A 14,132-nucleotide genomic window follows, 5' to 3' on the forward strand; every position below is an offset into this window, starting at 1 on the left:
TCATCTTCACCAAAGTAAATGAGATCCATTTGTCTTCTGTCTCTCCGACCTAAAGCGCGGTGGTAGAACAGTTTAACGTTAGTGTGGGTTTGATCAAGAGTTTATACGAGTCTAAACGGGTAGCTACTGAGTCAAATTCCCCGGATACGATTCCCTGTATTCCTTCTCCAGAGAGATCGATTCGCTCCAGACTGAGAAGTTCCTCAGCTCCAGAGACGCCTCGGATTGTTCAGAGGTTGGAGATCCAGAGGCACCGAATTGACCTGGAAACGCGACGGATTTAAAGAAAGAAAAACAACCCGGTGAGCACTAAAAACAGATTTATTTTTAATCTCGTGTCTTTAACCTTCCGTCGTGACCGAGAAAGTTTACATGTTTATGTTTACCTTGCTATCTTTAGCTAGTCATCTTACCTGGGCTAGCTACTTATCTCCTGTTTCTCTCACAAACCGTCTTTTGTTTTTTTTAATTACTTTTAACCACTTTTAATATATTTATATTTAAATTATTTTTTATTCTACGTCTAACAAACTTGATTCGTGTGATCTGTTCTGGTAGCTAAGCTAAGCTCCGTTATTGTTCTGTGGAGAGCTAGCTAATGCTAACGTAAATAAACTTTGGTCAAGTCTAGTTAGTTAGTTAGTTAGTTAGTTAGTTAGTCAGTTAGCTACGGCTAACTTTTCTCACCAGGGTTGTAAATATACTTTTTTTTAAACATCTCATTTAAATATATTACGGGTTAAAATCGTATTATAACGTCGTGTAGCTAACAATTTTAAAATCAGCTAGCAACTAAGTTAGCTAACTTTATTTATTTTCATGTTTTATTATTCTTTGTTCAAAAGCAGATTATTTACTTTAACCACTCGTTTAAAAAAAATCCACACCTTATATTTCATCTTATAACATATATTTTATATGGTTTTATTATATTTCGTCTTTCAGCTTGTTTTTATGATACCTGGGCAGGTGTATAGTTTAATGTTGTACTTATTTTCTTCCTAAAGGGAAAAAAATAAATAAATAACATTTCTTCATTTGTACAAATGAACTACTTAAAAACCAAAACGAGCTAAAATACAGTATGATGAATATGTAAATGTGTCTGTTATCTTCAAACCACAAGGAAAATAAACATTAAGGATTTGATAGTAATGTCGTTTCTGCACTTCATCTGTGTTACAGCTGGAATTTAGGCTTGAATATTGCTGAATATATCTAATAAACTCTACATGAGAATATAAAAGCTGTTGACGTTAAAGGTTTAAACCTTTTTTTAATATAATGGTGAAAAACCTAAACACAATTTTGTAAATAAATACATTTATAGGACAGCGATGGTTTAATGATCGAAGCTCTGGGTTACTGATCAGATGGTTGGGGCTTCAAGCCCCAGAAAGGCCCTGTAACCCTCCAGGGATGCTGTGTTCTGGCTGACACTATTCCCTGACTCCTAACTAACTGGGATAAGTGTAAATGTAATGGATATGTGACAAACAATGGCTGGCCCAACAAGTGGAAGCTCCTGTGTGCTGCCCAGTTCTGTGTTTTTGTTGCCTGGAAATCTAATAGATAGATAGAGAGGTAGACAGACACAGATTCAAAAAGATAGATAGATAGATAGACAGACACACAGATAAATAGACAAGCAGATAGATAGACAAATAGATAGATAGATAAATACAACTTTATTGTCATTACATAGTACAGGTGCACAGCAACGAAATGCAGTTTGGCATCAACCAGAAGTGCCAAGAGTAACGATTGTGCAAATAGACAAATGCAGATAGATAGGAAACATATACAGAATGTAATATATAAATTGGTATATATGTAAACATATGTACAGCATGTAATATCTATAGGTATATATGTAAACATATGTAGAGTAAATAAATATAAAGTTTATAGCGGTGCAGAGATGTGTGTAATGTACACCGGGCTACACGGCTGCTTATATGCATTAATACAAATTAATGCGTTTATGATCAAAGTTTCTAATGTAGCATGTTATGTTTGTGACCTCAACATAAAAGCCAAGTTGTCAGCTGATGTTTTTACTTCTCTGCATCTTGCGTATAAAATATTATTTACGTCTGACTAAAGTCTTAATTTAATCTTGGTTTGTTTAATCACAAGTTGACAACTTTTATCAGATTTGTTAGTTTCTTCATACCTGTGTGTTCCTGATTCTGGTTTGTTATCTGTGCAAGCTGATTAATCCAAAAGGTAAAGCTCATTCTGTCAGACAGGCCCTGCTTTATCTGTGCAACAGGACGTGGGATTCAGGTTTACGTGTTATAGTTAGAGCATTGTGGGTCTCCCATCACCATGATGACATAGCTATACTACCTAAATAGGGGGAAAATAAAAGTAGAAAATATGTGAAATTTGATTTATTCACCTAGGGAATTTATTTTTTTAACCCTGCAGTTATTCTTGCTGTAGATTTGATTAACTAATTAAAATTTTCCCTGGCTGGCCAACACACAATATGAACTAAGATTAAGAAACTGAATTATGTCGTTTGTCCATTTCTGACTCATTGCAAATAAGAGTTGGCCACAGGTGTGCTTTGATTACTCAGTGATGTGCTATTTAGGTGTGTCACACACTGCATTAAAGCTAATTCCTTTTTACTCAGAAAAGTGTGTGTGTCCCACAGGACTTAGATAGGCAGCGTTAATGCTTTGAGGTTCAGCCTTTCCTGCTTGCAGTCTAAAAGCTGGTTTTAATTTGTAGAGACTGCGGGAGGGAGCTGTGTGTATCTGCTTCTTCACCTACTGTTCCATGCCTAGAGCATGAGCTGGTACAAGGTCAAAAACCAGATGAGGCCTAATACCAGGCAGTGGGTTAGAGTACTTTACAAAAGTGAAAGTTAGATGCTTGGCTGTATACATGTGCCAAACAGCTGTACATTCCACAGCTTCTCTCGCAAGTCTGTATTTGGGGAAAAACAGCATTAGCGCTGGAAAAAATGAACAAAAGAAAGCAGAGGTGAGAGCAGGCCACGTGTAATGCTGAAACACAGGTCCTATCTGCATTCTTCAGAGCTGACATTCTCACTAGAGTGATACAGATGCATGAGCATGAATTTCTTGGTTCAAAGAGTAGCTTTCTGTAGGCTTTCTATACCTTTCTGGAATCAGGCATGACTTCTTGTGTTCTGTCTATTACGTATATGATGCAAATGTCTGTAGTCTGTGTGCTTTATAGCTGTTTAAATGTGCTCCATATTTCCTCCTCAAGAGTTTTGCATGCACAACACTATCATAATTCGATCACAGTCAAAACTTCACTCTATTACTAGTTGCATCCACATGCTATTGCAAAATCCCTTCTGAAGCATTGTCGTAGCGTTCCAGATGTTATTTCTACTTGCATAGAGATGAGTGACCAATTAAAGGAAAACCAATACGGCGTCTCGTTCCGGTAACCAGAGCAGCTTCAATGTGACATGGCACAGATCCGGTAGATATTCCCAAAGCTGGGATGATGATGATGATGATGATGATGATGATCATGGTGGTGGACAGCATCTCACATGTTGCTTCAGGGTATAATTTTACTCTTCAGGGTAGAACTGTTTCTTTATAGGACATACATAAAGGTGTTCAGTTATAAGAAATTTTGACCAATTTTTTTTAAATAATAAACTTTGTGCTTTGCTAAGACAATGCTCTAGTTCTGTGTACATATTGTGTACAATATAATGAAGCAGTGTCACACAAGCCAAAGTGCGGCCAGGAGTCACAGTCATGAAAAAATGAACACGTTATGTGTCAATTCAGACAAAATATGGTAGAATTCGGTCACGAAGAAGCTCTTGTTGATTTGATGAGCTTTCAATATATAAAGCCCATAGTTTTTCTCATAAACATATATTTTGTCATGTCCACTGATGATACCAGTGTTTTAAACCTAGAGGTGTACATTTAGGTGGGGAACAACGTCAAATGGACTGGTGCTCACAGTGAAACATCCCAGTGTGGTTACCAGCAATGCAGGCACTCTCTGAACGCTGCTTGGCCAATCAGATTTGTGGATCTGAGACCATCTTAGGTCTGGTTCTAGGCATACTCTATAGATATAGATACTCTATGGCTGTGGTGAGAAAGCAATTCGATCGTGATTCTTACGCAGATAGTGTGTTCTCGTCTCTATGCTTAATTTTTTTGTAGCTACTAAACTGAGCTGCGAGGCGCAAACTTCACCCAACGACTGAGCTAATGCGATGCATTCTGGAGATTTGAACTGACTTGTATTTAGACAAAAAGAGAAAATTAGCCGTTTAAGCATTAGGCAAAATGACATTTCCTTAATTATTAAAAAATCTTGAGTGCAGCTCTGTGTTCTCCATGCTCCTGTAATTATAGACATTTTATGCACATTTGACAAACTCTATTTATTTATTTATTTATTTATTTATTTGTCATTGTGTTCCTTGCCAATCATTGAATAAGCATTATGCACATAGTTTTAGCCTTACACGGTGACCATTTTTCAGTGACCATCTGATTCAGACTCAGCGACCAGACGTATAGTTGTGATGGTGTTCCAAGTACAAACACAACACAAAAACAGCCCGTATTTCGTGCTAACTCCTTGATGGTATTTATACCCCTTGGCCTATTAGTACTTGTCTGAGGATATTATATCGATGGACTAGAAAGTGCTTCACTTAATCTGCTACATGCTTTAAATGCATGCGTTATGCCTAACATCATTTAGACAACCTCATTGATGATGTTCATTGCAACATTGGGCTAGTTTTATTTATCGACTTGCCGTTTTATTTCCTAAAACCAGCCCAAGCAATCACTGTTATGGCACAACATAACAAAGAGCAGAACTGATTCCTGTTTGTTTAATCCACAAAGCATTATAACTCAAAGCAGTTTAGTATTCTGTTTGGTGGACTTATTGTTATTACTGAATTAATTTTACAGCCCTGGCTAACTGACGGGCTTTATTGGTCAGGTAAAGCATCAGTTGTGTTGTGTACAGTGTTTTAACTTGAACATCCAATCTGATGAAAGAATGGAGTCGATTTAAAACGAATGACTACTCTATTGAGCTTCTTTAGTGAAAACGTTAGTGTCAAACCCAAGACACCGGTTAAACCGCAACCAGTCACCTTTAGATTTGGCCGTCTCAAGCAGACAGACTCGGCCGGTGCCTCATGGAAAACCTTGAGTGACTGAATAACAAATGAATTAGTCAGGTATGTTACCATTCAGCAGTGTATTTGAAGCAGACGATACAACAGAGAACACGGGTCTCTGGGAGAAAATAGTTCTTCAGCACGCAATTCCTGATCTCTGTAATGGAGACATGCTTGGAATGTCTGCAAGCTAATGGTTCTTAACTGCCAAGTGGAATTATTTTGCGTTTTAGACATCTGATAAAGCGTGTTTTATTCAATCCTCCTGCTGTTGTCGACGGTTCATTTATATATTTTTCTGTTACCGACACATCTGTCAACTACTTTTCCATACTCCTCTGTACAGACTCAGGTTACTGTCTTTTATTTATGACCCTCAAGGCAAAGCATTTCATCACACTGTACATGTGCTTATTTTTAATAACAGCACCAGTCTGCACATATTGTTTGGAGCCTTGGCAGCCATTGGTAACTTATACATTTTTAACTGCATGTGCGTGCAAACCCACACATGTATAAGTAACATATCAATCTCTTCTCATTATCAGTGTACAGATGGTACTGGGACGCTAGTTACAAACCTTAAAATAACTTTAACAATATGTGTAAAGGAAGCAACAGGCTCTGATTTGACTGCATCGATTTACCCTATATTAGGTTTGAATTGGAAGGGTAGTTTCTCCCATCTAATACAAACTTGTCTCTGCGTCCGTCTGTGTCGCGGTCTCTGCGTCCGTCTGTGTCGCGGTCTCTGCGTCCGTCTGTGTCGCGGTCTCTGCGTCCGTCTGTGTCGCGGTCTCTGCGTCCGTCTGTGTCGCGGTCTCTGCGTCCGTCTGTGTCGCGGTCTCTGCGTCCGTCTGTGTCGCGGTCTCTGCGTCCGTCTGTGTCGCGGTCTCTGCGTCCGTCTGTGTCGCGGTCTCTGCGTCCGTCTGTGTCGCGGTCTCTGCGTCCGTCTGTGTCGCGGTCTCTGCGTCCGTCTGTGTCGCGGTCTCTGCGTCCGTCTGTGTCGCGGTCTCTGCGTCCGTCTGTGTCGCGGTCTCTGCGTCCGTCTGTGTCGCGGTCTCTGCGTCCGTCTGTGTCGCGGTCTCTGCGTCCGTCTGTGTCGCGGTCTCTGCGTCCGTCTGTGTCGCGGTCTCTGCGTCCGTCTGTGTCGCGGTCTCTGCGTCCGTCTGTGTCGCGGTCTCTGCGTCCGTCTGTGTCGCGGTCTCTGCGTCCGTCTGTGTCGCGGTCTCTGCGTCCGTCTGTGTCGCGGTCTCTGCGTCCGTCTGTGTCGCTCTGTGTGTGTGTCAGTGTGTTTATTTACACGTAGTACATTTACAGCATTCGGCAGACACTCTTATCCAGAGCGACATACAAAAGTGCTTTTAAGTTTTAAGTGCTCTATCGTAATACATTAACACTGCTTCACTAGGTCACAAACTTAGGATACCATAAACGTAAAATTCTGTTCAGGGTTTCTTTTTTTTTTTCTTTTTTTTTTTTTAAATAAATATATACATACAATGAACTGATAAGTGCTAGTTCATGTGTTTCGGCAAGAGGCAGGACTTCACTCGTAGTACATGCCTTCATGTAAATGTGAGAGAGAGTATGTTAGTCTCGTATTAAATAAGAATTTGGGCAAACACTCAGCAAGACATCTTTACAACATCACTACTATATGCAAAACATGCAGCCATGAAGTACGTAAAGCTGGCAGAACAAAGCTTGCTGCACACTACCAGAGATGATGGATGTTAACTAAAGGAGAGCTGCAGCTGAACAGGTAATAAGTAACACTGTTCTTAGCAGTTTTACTTATCAGAGCTCACCAGGATCATGTATAGCTGGACCTATAGAATATTAGGTATGTTTATTTTTACTTAATGGTTAAGGACATTGCCGGAATTAGCACAGCCGTGAGGGCGCCTTGAAACGTTAAGCAGCCAGACATTCTACTGTCAACAAACCGGAGTGAACGCATGAGAGAGGGGACGACAAACCTTTGCCCATAATTCTTCCAGATATTCTCCTTAGCATAAGAAAAAATATTCACAAAAGTTTTGAATTAAACAAGCATGTTTTCAGCCTAGACTTAAACACAGACAGTTCATGGTTAAATATTCCTACAAACGCTGCAATAACAAATATGTTCTCATTCAGTTTGATAAACGAGATCCATTTATCTCTTTGCTATTCAGCCCAAACTGACCTGGGCATAAAAAACCTGAATCGAGCTTCGTTTGGAGTTTTAGAGGAATGTATTTCAATGTGCAGCACAAAGGATCAGGTTGCTTTGGGAGCCTGCAGCGTGGTGGCACGGAGCAGGATGGTGGTTATAGGAGGAGGAGGTGGCGATGGTGGTGGTGGAGGGGGGAAGCCGGCAAGATCAGGTTTCTCATGGCTGCCTGCGTTGTTTAGACCGCTGCACCTTTTAAAGGCAGCCCCCTCAGCTCTGACTAACACTGGAGACAGGATGGCTGAGCAGCAGCCGAAAGCATTTGCTCCCCTCCTCACATGTAACATCCACCTCCGCTCAGGAGCCTCCTGCACAGCGTGAGTCGTGAGCCTAACCCGTTATTACACGAGCAGATTTACGCGATTTAGGACGGTTTTGTGGTGAAGGAGGAGAGGGATGCGAGAGTGATTTTGTTGTTTTTGTTTTCTGCCCAGCGCCCATCAGCGTACGAGCTCTCCTGCGATGTGAACGGGCACAGTGTATCGACAAAGCCCCCAGCTGTCCTTTAATGGTATTGATCCTGCTTTAAATACTCTCAGCTATCAGAGTAAATTATTTAGAGCGGAACCAGATATATCAAATGCAAAGACAAGCTGGAACCTGGAGCAGTCCAAAGAGATGTTTGTCTCTTATAAGAACTCTGAAGACTTATTTTATTATTTCAGGATGCCTCCCTGATTGTGGAGTCCTTGCCTAATTGAATCGATCGTGTACTTTTGTCTTAAAGGAAAACCCATGTGATCGTCTCATGGAAGAGCTTTTAAGTGACCTTTTAACTAATGTGGTACTGACAGGGTTTTGGCATACAGGGGCCCAAACTGAGGATGCATCAGTACCGTTATTGGGTTTGGAGTATTGGTCTGATTCTCCTGTACTGTTACACATTAAAACATGCTTCATGTGATGCTGTGTGAAGTAAACCGAGTGTACGTTGTTACGCCACAGAACAAATAACATGAACAGACAGCGACCTGGACGATTAATGATGTCAATCGATGCAAAAGATCAGTTGTTTATTACACTTTCAGTTGCTGCAATCAACTCCTCTGTAAGAACGCTTCATGTTTATAAGTAGCACCTTAATCGTGTGGCGATCCTGCACATCAGATCTCTTTTTTTGCTAATTGTTCAATCATTCAGACATGTCTACAGAACCGCACCAACCACAGATGGAAGGAATGCACAGTTTTGGCAAGTCCCAACAGCTAGAACTCCTGCAGCTGAGAACTAAACACACCTTCAGCGTCATGTTTGTGATATGTGCCAGTCTCGGCTCATGCCTCCTGCACGTTTGGACTAGAGCGCTGGATTAGATTATTTATTTTTTTTCTCCTTCTGGCTGACATATGCATAGCTGCGAGGAACGTTATGGTGTTTTTCCGTCTGTTTTTATATTGATTACACGATAGCTCCACCAACCAGCATATCTATATAAATATATAAGGTGTTTTTTTTTGTTTTTTTTTAATCATACCGTAAGGTTACTTTTACTTTTTATATAACGGCAGTGCCTTAAAAACATCAAAGAATAGTTAGAAAATATTATATAAGGTTAACTTTTCATGCACAACTCGTTTTCGAGTGTCTGGCATTGTTCACACAATTTAAATGATATTTTATTTGTTGTTATAAAGCACACACATGGTCAGAAACTACTCAGCAAATTAGTCTCCTAACATGAACTTTGAAACACACAAAGCACATACTGGACACAGTATAACGTGCTCTTATTACATATTTACTATTTAACACTAGGTTTAGGTAATGTCTAATGTTAGATATGCACTCTGCTCAAGATCGTTACAGCTGCATTTGTGAAGGAGAGATTTGTTTTCTTTTTCAACATTTGAACTCATGACAATTTTCTTGACTCGTGTTTTATTCCATTGTAGCTCATGTGATTGTTGAATGCACACCAACACATGACTAGGTAAGCAAAAGCTGCACAAAAATGCCACACAGGAAGATGACGGTGTGAGTAAAGCTTTTATTGAGCGATCTGAGCACCCAGTGGTTTAATTAAGAAATGCCATCCAGGAGCTAAATATAAACACTTTGTTTTCGTTTTGGTATTGGTCCGGTTTTGTGACATCAGACTGTTTTGGGCAGATCTGGCAACCTATGCCAAAATGTGTTCACATGTGGCGAGTGGAGGCATGTACGTATACAGGGTGTAAACGATTCTATGTTTATTCATTGACTTGATACAGATTTTCTGTTCTGTTTAGGAAATTAAATGCCACTTGGATGTTCTGCTCTGTGGACCTGAGTGATCTCAACGTTCACAATGTGCTTCACCAACGTGGATGTGGAAAATGGAGGCATCTTCATGGTACGTTGATTTCTGCACTGTGTCTTTGTGAGTGGAAGAAATAATAATACATTAGTAATTTTTTTTATATATATATATAATAAAGGTCTTGTACTAAAAAGTCCTTTGTGCAGAGGCCTGTCCTACTCTTCATATCCTTGCGTTCCAGCATCAAACAAAACAGTATAAGAGTTTTTTTTATCTCTTTATTATAATGTAATGTCGATTATCGAGCAGGAGAGGAATAACTGTGAAGGTCTTTATGTAAATCTAACACTGGGTATTGTTATATAATGGTCGTGATATTGAGAGAGTGATTACATATGTTGGTGGTGGTAGGTGGTATGGGGTTCTGTTTGAGTTGGCATTCTTCAGTCTTTCACTCTTTAAAATATCGGCCATGTGTATATTAGACGATGTGGAAGACGATGTGTCTTTACTGTACACCAATGCTCAATGAGCTAATAATCCATCATCCAACGGAGTATTGCGATTGATGCATCCACATTACGCTGCAAATAATTCTACACCTCCCTTTCACTCCTCCCCTTAAAGCTGAAAAGATGGACATACTCCTTTTCATGTTGTCTTGTCGGTTCTGGACGACCGAACAGTTCATCACGGTATTTTAATATGAAAAATCACTAGCAGAGATGTAGTCAATGTTCTCTAGTCTACTCCCACACCTGCTTATTAAATCAGTGCAAATGCAGACTGATTCTTAAAAAGCATCTCTGGTTTCTTGAACCAGAGCTATCACAATGTCTAGAGAAAAGCTGTATGTGTCTGGCTGGCTGAGTCTTTTTTTTTCTTTTCTTGAGGTGATATTTGATTGTTCTGTACTGGTGAACATCATCAGCAGAAATCTGCTTTTTTCCCCCCCTGCAAAGTGCCCAAGAGTTCAGTCTGTTTGGTGAGGTGTGAGAAGTTGTTTTCAAGCCTGGGAGTGATCCAGAGATCTGATCCCTGATCCTCTTTAAAATGGCGACATGGGGATCGCTTCAGCCAAATTCTGGTGTGTTCCGCATCAGGACTGGAGGCTCTCCTCTCTCAGCACTGCGTGCCCTGGACCCTGATTTGTTCAACTTGTTACGTTAATTCTTGTTTAAGCTTTCATGGTGTTGTGGGAAACATTATGGTCAATGGAGACAAAATGCCTTATTGATGTGTAAAAGGTCTCATGCCAACCTGCATGACTAAGATCTTTTTATTTTAAAGGGCTTATCTCTTTTTTGGTATTCTTGCATGATGGCATGCCCCAGTTCCAAAAGCTTTATACTTCAACACTTGTTCTTCAGCACATAACATAGTAACTATAATTTTGTGAACCTGTGCACAAAAAAAGTGCCAATTTAATTGCACAATCAACCCAAGGAAGTGATTTCTAACTATAAGTAACTCCCCCAGACAAGACCAGAATGATTTAGTGGATTTGAACTCTATGTATTCAGGCCAAGTGTGGAAATGCACTTAGGTACAGTTTGGGTCCTCTGTGGCCTTCAGTGTAAACCCATCTTAATCTGAGCGCTCTTACTGCATCTGAGATCTTTCAAAAGTAACCTTTGTTCATTATCTAAGCATGTCGTTGTGATTAATTCTTCAGGAGGGAGCATTATGGTGATTAATTGCACTGGCTTGGAGAAGCCAAAGAAAGAAAAGTGGGTGATGATGGAGTGAGGGCCGGTCAGGGGGCACATCTCGGTATTCTAATGCTAATCCAATCACAGGATGAGGAGCAAAGCAGGCAAACGGACAATGGCAGCGGAGCCAGAAAGTCTGCCATGAAGCACAGCAAAGCCTTGAAAGGCATGTGAGGCAAGACGCCGCCATGGAGGAGAGGACACTAAGCACTGCCTGTGAGGAGGGGCCTTAGGAGGGAGCAGGGCTTCATGCCAAGCCAAGCTAAAGAGACTAGGTCGGAGACCAACACCAGAACATGCTAGGTAGTAATGAGAGAGATATATACAAATCCATATGGAAATCTTTCATTTTTGAATGTGCAAACCTCTTGTGGGTCATGAAGCCTTTTAATTCTTCCCTGCTCACTGGTGATTGTTCATATGTGTGTGTGTGTGTAGACTAGCATGGCGATTATACAAGCAACTTAAAAAGGGGGTAACGGGTTCAGACTCCCCCTGTATAGTATATCCTTTCACACAGAACATATTTCTTCCCTAAGGATTCCTAGGCATCAATGGTTGGCTATAAGATTCTCCACAGGTGAACCCTGGGCACTCTGTACAATACCCTCTTTGATTGTGGGGCTTTTTACAAAAACATATGGCGCCAGTGAACTTTCAATGAAATGCTAAACTCCATCTTTAACACCGTGCGTCCTCACTGCAGTCCGTTCAGGAAGGTGATGTGATGGAAAGATTTACTTTTGTTTAGCGGTGTGCAATAGGACATAAGTATCATATCAAGACTATTTAAAGGCATTTCTAGGATTTGTGTAAATAGTGTTATGTTTAAGCTAAAAATAAAAGAGAAACCGTGATGAACAAATTGTTCATTTATTATGACCATCTTCTTCAGTCATGATACCTTTCATCATGCTCTCCTTCCTGAGATCATTCTGTTTAAATCTGTGGTCCATGATGCTGTGAAACATGATGTGGTTGTATGAAAATAATCAACACCCGGGCAGTGGAATTGGTGTGGGTTAGGGAGTATTAGGTAGTATTTGTAATTAAATACAGAATTAATGGTGTAGGTTAATGTTGCATGGAGAATTGAGGTTCCTGTTATCGCTTATTTAAAAGCAGTTATAAACTTTTATTTTTCTTCCCCAAATCTCTTAATAAGAATAAAGTACAATTTGTCATGTTCTCGTTCTCTCTCTCTCTCTCTCTCTCTCTCTCTCTCTCTCTCTCTCTGTCTGTCTGTCTGTCTGTCTCTCTGTCTGTCTCTCTGTCTCTCTCTCTCTCTCTCTCTCTCTCTCTCTCTCTGTGTCTGTCTCTCTCTCTGTCTCTCTCTCTCTCTCTCTGTCTCTCTCTCTCTCTCTCTCTCTCTGTCTGTCTCTCTCTCTCTCTCTGTCTCTCTCTTTCTCTTTCTTATTATTCAGATGTTTATGTAGCATATTTTAAAGGAGACCCTAGTGTGAGTGGTTTGTAGCAGTCGGTGTTAAAGCCGGTGGACACAGGGCGAATTTCTCAGGAACGTGACAAGCTCCAAGTGGGAAATAAAAGGAGCTTGATGAGGGATTTATTGTTTTTTTCCCCCGTTTTAATATGAGTGACTCAATACTTTGAAAAGGTAACTAATGCAGAATAAACCTGAAATGTCACTTCCTCTTATTGGTACTGTGAACAAATACAGTATATCTGATCTGTTGCTCTTTTAAGTTCAGATCCTGGTTCCCGTGTCGTGCTTCATCCAGCACTGAATGCTGCAGGGTAAATAGAGTGACAGAGTTCAATCCTGCTCTGTTTATACCGTATAATAATGAAAAACATGGAAGCACTCAGAAATCTTAGATGTGACCTGTAGATACATTTCACTCTGCCAGATATGGACTTGAATCCTCTGGTGATTTCCCATTGTTGTTTTTCCTCTTTTGAAACTTTAGACACGTTTTATCTTCAGGGAGCAGCATATGAATTGGAGGTAAGGGATCAGGAGTATAACATGGAGTAAACAGTAGTAATGTGACAACACAGAAAATGGTCAAGATTCCTTATAATGTAAAGATTCTTTTTAATACCTTCCTTTCCACATTCAGATATCTTCAGTGCCATCTAACAAAATAAAGCTCTTCCCTGCCAAAACACCACGGTGATGTTAACCGTATTGTTCCTCAGCTAACCACAAAAATCTTCAGCCATTGCACACCACCACATGCTCTGACGTTTTTTGCGGTCAAAGTGTACACACAGCGCAAAAGGTCATTTAAAATTGTGGGGTTTGTAAATCCTAATTTTTATCCCTAGGGCTTTTCTAAAGAGGTTAAAACTCTTCCTAGAGGTAACCCGCAGAATCTGTGTTAAGACTGTAGAACACACTTAAGCCCATCCAGTCGTGATGCTTGACAGGTGCCTCATGGCGGGATTGGCGGCCTTGTTCCCCTGCCTTGAGGAGGCCTACTTTGTTCTCTTGTTATCCAGTCAGGGATGTGTGAAAAGTGGAGCACAGGTCGGGGCTCTTTGTCTCCCTCGGGCAAATTAAAAGTGACAAACACCGGCCCTCTCTGCCACTAATTTGCACCCCGTCAGCTTGGCTGAGGCTCCGCTCTGAGCCACTAATTGCAGAGAGACATGGAGGCTTACAAGGGAACAGACGCATCATGTTATTAACGCTGGATAGTGCTAGTGCTGTTAATCGTGGAATATCCTTGAACAAATAGTTTGCGTATATTATGATGTTTAAGAATAGCGCCAGTCTGAAAGGGGTTGTGGGCTCAAGTCTGGAAAACACCAATAGCCAGCGATTTGTAGTGATAC

General features: G+C 40.6%; 1 protein-coding gene across 2 annotated transcripts in view; it reads left to right on the forward strand.

Moving 5' to 3' along the window:
* The window catches only part of bmpr1aa (bone morphogenetic protein receptor, type IAa), a 25,563-nt gene continuing 11,431 nt past the window's right edge, over positions 1–14,132 (forward strand). Inside the window, exons 1-2 of one of the 2 annotated variants that reach the window (XM_027174930.2) lie at positions 1–302; positions 9,611–9,714. The gene's annotated coding sequence lies outside the window, so the exon portion shown is untranslated. Of the gene's footprint in view, positions 303–9,173; positions 9,313–9,610; positions 9,715–14,132 lie in introns of those variants that run through there. The other variant, XM_047812233.1, reaches the window with a different exon arrangement.

The sequence above is a fragment of the Tachysurus fulvidraco genome, chromosome 4, assembly GCF_022655615.1.
Source record: "Tachysurus fulvidraco isolate hzauxx_2018 chromosome 4, HZAU_PFXX_2.0, whole genome shotgun sequence".
Classification (NCBI taxonomy): Eukaryota; Metazoa; Chordata; class Actinopteri; order Siluriformes; family Bagridae; genus Tachysurus; species Tachysurus fulvidraco.